A 6,869-nucleotide genomic window follows, 5' to 3' on the forward strand; every position below is an offset into this window, starting at 1 on the left:
CAGTACATAGTGGCTTTCATGCCCTTTGCTCACTGGCCTTGAAATGAATGCCCTTGAAAATTTGAATTTCGGGGCCTAGACTACTTAGTCATGCAACCTTAGTTAGAACCATAATCAATTATTCAGGAGATTGCAAATATTTTATTCTTCAATGTACAAGTGTGTGGTCGAAGTGAGGCAAGCTAGTTCCTTTTGTTATACACTCAGAAAATCATAGGTATCAATCAGTTTGTGACATCACAGCTAACAGAACCAACTATCTTAATTGTGTATTTCACTTTTGAACAATAATCATGATAATGGGCAAGCTTGTATTTGACGTGAACTATATTACGATTGTCTGTGAAAAATGGTAGGCCCAAGATGAAAATGTGATGAAAGACTTGCCCTGAGCGAAATACAGCTTATTTAGCCAATGTCAACATGGGGTCATTTTGAGAAATGATTTCCTGGCAAGTGAAGTGCAAATTTTCAGCATCAAAGCAGACACTTATGTTTACAAATCTGCAAATGTAAACAAACGCCAACATAGAAAAATGGCTATTTTCAGTCACTTTCAGAACAGTGCAAAATAAGTGCCCACTTGAAACAATTTTATATGGTACTAAATATATTTTGCCACTTTGTAACTCAAAATAGGTGTAAGCATCAACCATTGCCAAGTGACTCATTTTGCTTGATTGTGTTGCATGTGTATACAAGAATGATGTATATGGTCCAATCCAACGAAAAGTGTACACGGCATGTTCAGGGCCATAACTTAAAATTATTACACAATTGGCTTTCGTTTTTGTATTGTGTTTATTCGCTTTGATCATACGCTTATGCCATATATAATAAGACCCCTTCTGTGAAAAACTTAGACACAGAGACCCAAAAACATGCTATTTTTACCCATTTTTTCAAAATATTTCTTAAAGTATTTTAAAAACATCTACACCAGTTATGAAAAGCAGTCATTGGATTGAATCTAAATTGATTTCCTGAAAGGTGTGTATTCAAAGATTGCCTGTTCAATTTTTCACATATTTGTACATAATTATGAATTTTTGTGCTAATATTTTGAGTACGAATTTTATGTCAATGAAAGTTGCGAATTCACATACCGTAGGTCGTCAAATAGTCGCCACCCCTCAAATAAAAGCCCTTAACCATTTTTTTCAAAAAAAAAAAAAAAAAAATTCCGATATTTCCATGCTATCTTGTGTAGTAAGCTTACCAAGTTGCTCACATGGTCGATAATAGCAGCAATAAATGGCGAAAATCTGCATCGGAAACCCGGAAGTGAACCAAAAGTCAGTGTCAAAAGTTCATAGTTCGTCATTTTAGCGTGACTTTTAAGCTTACCTAATGATTTTAGCGGGAATTGTCGTGCTAAAAATGACCTCATATAAAGCCCCCCCCTTGTAATTTATTTGACGAAATATGGTACATGCCTGCCATGCAAAACTGAATACGGCTTAATTGTTGAAAAATATGTACTGAAATAGATGACGATCTGCTCATTTGAACGAAAAATCAGATTCGAGGAAGATTAGAAGGGGATAAATACTTGTATTTGTCAGCTGTCATGTGTACTTCATTTTAAACGTTTACCGACCTTCTGGTTTCTGAGTAATTTGTGTCCAAATTGATTTATTCGAAGGTAACTTTTGTCGTTTTCGCTAAGGTTACCTATGAATACCATGGACAAAAACGACTGTTCTCATTGTCTCATGATCTAGACACACAGTGATGGACTCTGGTATAAAGCTAATTGTAGTTGCCCTCAAGCGAAAGGCCACAAGACGTAACTGACTCCAAGATGGACTTCACACGTCTGTAATAACGGTTTTAAACGATTTGTGTGCAATTAAGCAAATTAAAGTCACTTTATTGCCTATGTTTCTTACTTCAATCCTCATTCAACTGCTGTGAACCGACATTATCAATACATGATAGGGTCTCTAGTATCAATAAATGCACATAAAGAAAATAATACATTCAAAGTGCTTTATAAAATGAAGATTAGTAATGGCACTTTCGGTTCCTATAAGGCCAACATGCCTTCAATCAATGGGCAAAAGGAAAAAATTGTGGAGACATTTTTATTTTGGACTTTAATTTTTGGCCGGTGGACACTTTTGGTTGGATTTGACCATATGTATAGAATATATCTGTAATTAATAAACAAAATAAAGATTTCATTATTGTTGCCGTGTGTTGTAAATTATTTATATCGTAAATGATAGCCAGGTAAAAAAAGATTGAGTGTAGATAAAATCATTTGACCAAAAATCATATTTTTGACCAAAAAATCACATTTTGACCAAAAAAAAAAGTGAAAGTAACCCCACTGGTTATTTTGGTCATTTAACATGTAGTTCTATGGGAGGACATATTATCATAATTTTTTAAATTATGATATGTCGAACTTTGCTCTGTTGACCTACAAAGACAACAAATTTGGCCGATTCCATTTAGGTGCAAGTTGGGACATGTGTAAACATTACAAATATGCAAAAAATCAAGTTTAAAAAAAATTAACCAATTTCATATTATAAGATCGTACATTATAGCTTTAAGGGTGTGCCAGTCGTGTATTATGCAACACAACTAGCGAAGTGCTGTGCCCAATTCCATGCATATGGTCGTTGGACATTTTGACCCGGAAAAAATTGGTAAAAAGCTGATTTTTGCACCAGTCAAGCAGAATACATCATAGAACATCATATCCAAAATCCGAAGAAATCCTCCTTGGGGAATTTGTTTTATCCAAGATGGCTGCCAAAATGGCCACCACAACATATAATTAGCTGTATCTTAGCTTCTAAAGCAGATATGATGATGATTTTAGTGTCTTTGAATAGGTTTAAGAGGTTAAAGAATTCAAATTTGTATAAATCTAACACACTGATGTCTTCAATCACCCTGAAATTCCAAATCCCCGCCAAAATGGCCACCACCACATATGATTAGATATATCTCCGCTTCTGAAGCAGATATGATGATGATTTTAGTGTCCTTGAATATATTTCAGAGGTCAAAGAATTCCAATTTGTACGTATTTAAAACACTGAAGTCTTCATTCACACTGGAATCCAAGATGGCCGCCAACACCACGTGTTATGTTTAGGTATATTTTGGCTTATGAGGCAGATATGATAATGATTTTAGTGTCTTTGAATAGGTTTAGGTGACGCAGTCTTCACTCACACTGTAATCCAAGATGATCCTCAATATGGCTAAAATCAAACATGTGTGACGGGATTCGAAATATTAAATATTATAAAGTAGTATCCTTTAATTTTATTATCCAAATCACGTAGTGCGCCTTTTTAAAGGCTTAATTTAAAGCAATTTAAAATTTGTTTTGCATTACGTCATTATCAATCAATCAATTAACTGGTAATAAGCCTCGCTGATTGGCTGCTTACCATGCTTGTCGCGCCAGGGTGGAAATTTCCCCACTCCGGTGCGGACCGTTCTAGGTAATTATATTTCTCTTGTTCTTCCGTTATTCTTTTATTATTTTTATTATTATAAATGGTTTTAGGAATTAAATCATTCCAAATTCACTTAGATTATTATGTATCACGCAGAGGTGATTTGGGAGTCGTGAAATTAATTTTAGCATGTGTTTTGAGCAAATTTTGTGTGAGCAATTCGGGTGATGCTTTGTTGTTTTATTTTCCCGTGTGCGTGTATACGGAAAGCATAGCATCTCTGCACATTTCTTGTCGTTTTTGGCCACAAATTCACCCCCAAAATCATGCTTTATCGTGTTCAGTATTTCAAAATCATATGTTTTAAACAATATAGTATTCTTTGCTGCTCATGTTGGTATATAACAGGATTTTCTAGGTAAAGCGGAAAGAGAGAAATGGCTGATTTAGTTTGTGTATCTTAGATTATTTTGTAATTAAATTTATTCGGGTTCCATTATTGGTGACGTGGCAGGGCGGACATGCAGATTGATGTAGAGTATGCATATCAATGAGGTCAAAGGTACACATACCGCACAGCGCATTACTGAGTAGCGCATATACATACACTAATTGCGTCAATTACTCGGGTTTTCCCCGAATAGTATTTTGGATCTTAGATTTAATTAATTATTTGAGATGGCATGTTGTGCATAAAATTAATAGGGATTATTATTATTTTCGCGTTGTATTATTTTCGTTTGGAAAATAATACTCTCACTCTCTTTCTCACTTTTCACAATTTATTATGTGTTTATTTATATTGTCTGACTTTTGACATTATTCCTGATTATTATTAATATGCAAACATTGTAGCCTCAGCTAAAAGCAATTGTTTAATAACGAAATTACATTTTGTCAAATCATAGAGGCTTAACATTTGGATCAGAGTATTTATGTGAAACTCACGCAAGTCATACCCAGATACTATTTTAAATTAATTAGGGTTTTATTACAAAACATGTCATGTACAGGGCCTATGATCTTATTTAGGCCCATAAATTGTGTGAAGTATATTTAAATATTCATGTATTTTTATTTTTATAATATGTGAATATTAAGTGCTCACGGAAAGTTATTGGTAAGATGATATGGTATATTTTCATTATTATATGTGATTTCAACAGACATGATTGTGTTATATTATGTTTCCGTGTATGTTTACTTTTCAGTGCTTCAGACAGGCCTGTGTGAGAGTGCGGATCTCACGGAGTAGTGCACTGGGTGAGGAAATAACACTCGTAGGAAATAACGCCGGCTCATGGGGCGCCCGGGTTATTTCTGAGTGGTATATCAACTGAGTCAGCTGAGGAACCTGAAAGGAAAGAGAGAGGCAATGGATCAAAAGGTACTAGCACGGATCCATAAAGAGAGAAGGTCCAAGGGGCCCATGCAGTAGCGTGGCGCAGCCCAGGACACATCATCGGGGAATGTAGAGAGAGGAGGTCTGGGGGCCTAAGTACTGCGGAGAGTAATATTTGGCGAGTTAAGGGTAGTAGAGAGGAGGAACACGTCGGGTAGGACTGGTGTCCTGGTTCTACGTGGACTGGTGTCCTGGTTCTACGTGGACTGGTGTCCTGGTTCTACGTGGACTGGTGTCCTGGTGCGACGTGGACTGGTGTCCTGGTGCGACGTGGGCTGGTGCCCTGGTACTGCGAGTGATGAGGGCTTGAGTTTTGAGTGGTGGAGGTAGTAGACCAATCCAGTTTTGAGTGATGGAGGGCTTGAGTTTTGAGTGGTGGAGGTAGTAGACCAATCCAGTTGTGAGTGATGGAGGGCCTGAGCTTTGAGTGATGGAAGTAGTTGACCAATCCAAATACTGAGAGCCTGAGTGATGGAGGTAGTGACAAGGCCTAATGGTATAGTAGGGCCTAATGGTTTGTATAGTGCTATTGTTATAACACATAGTCTGTTGAAATCTATATTGGGTTGTTTATTATGTCGTAATTTTAAGAGTAATGATGCATAGGGATACATACGTCATGTATCGTAAAGATACATACATATGTCATCTTTTATGTATTGTTGAAAATCTGGTCGGCACCTAGAGGGAGGCCTCTATGTGCAAATTTTCAATTGCGCTCAAAAACTTGTATTTTTTTCAAAATATTAATATGTGCCAATGCATACTAGTATGTCATTTGCATGTATTATACCTATTGGCATGCGCCGCGTGGGGCTATGCTGCCCAATTTTTCGTATGCCAATATAGGTAGTTGTGTTGTATATCATATTTGTCAAACTTTGTGATGATATATTTTTGCCACTACATGCTTGCATGTAAATGCATAAGTGGCGCCGATATTAGCATGGCGCCGGGGGCCACTATGCCCAAATTTTCATTTTGTACTAGATAACTTAGAGATTTTTGTAGGCCTTACATGTTATATAATTATATTAACACCTTTTTCTTATTTCACTCCGGTGCGGACCGTTCTAGGTTCCGGCGTGGCGTATGTTAGCTTATGGAGCTAGCCATGTTAATTTGGCCCGGGTTTACAAATCAGACTGTTGCCGTTGTGTAGCGTGTTATTGGTGGTACGGCAACTTGTGTTTACTGTTACCTGCTGCCCGGTTATTGTGACGCGTGAGACAGCCTGCTGGCCAGATTAAAAGCTAGTGTTGATTGATATGTGAGATGGTATTACCTTGTGGATATAAAGTATATTTCGGAAGCCCGTAGTATGTTATACAGATAAGACAAGTGCCACGAATAAATCAGTATACATTGTTGAAGTAAAACGAGGTGTCATTGCAGTTTTCTTTGAGGTCCATCACAGACTCCTCCAGTGCGTAACCCCCGGGAGTCATGGTCAGGATTTGGTCGGCCATGACGGGTCCCCGCATGCACCAAACTGGTGTAGTGACTGCCCAATTGGGTGGATTAAAGCCGCTTAAAATTCGATGTTAGATTCTTTTGTGTTGTACACTGTCATTATTCTTTTGTCTATACGTGTAACACAGGTGATAGAATGCATAGTTTAAAATACCCTCCAAGGGCTTAATCATTTCACATTTTAGGTGGGATGGAGCCGACGGGGACCCAACTTTGGCTGCGTGAAATTGGATTCGTCTATTGGCGGTCACTTCAAATCATCCCCAACTGAACAAGGTTCAGGAATGTCCTCTCATTGTTAATTGTTGGTTAACCACCACTTGAACAGGATTTAGATATATTTACATAAGTATAAGCTTATCCTCTTCAACAATAGGATTAAATATTAGTGCTTGACTGGAATTACGTGCTAGTGTCATTGGTTATTGTTAAAAGGCAATAAGGTGTGTAATTGCAATATTTCCTCTGAATAGGAAAGACTCTCTACATCGAACCATGGATGATGGTGATTTGAATTAAGCCCGATCCTGACTCCACTTCGCAGTGGTATGTGATGCTGCGATGCTTTT

The sequence above is a fragment of the Amphiura filiformis genome, chromosome 8 (assembly GCF_039555335.1).
Source record: "Amphiura filiformis chromosome 8, Afil_fr2py, whole genome shotgun sequence".
Taxonomy (NCBI): Eukaryota; Metazoa; Echinodermata; class Ophiuroidea; order Amphilepidida; family Amphiuridae; genus Amphiura; species Amphiura filiformis.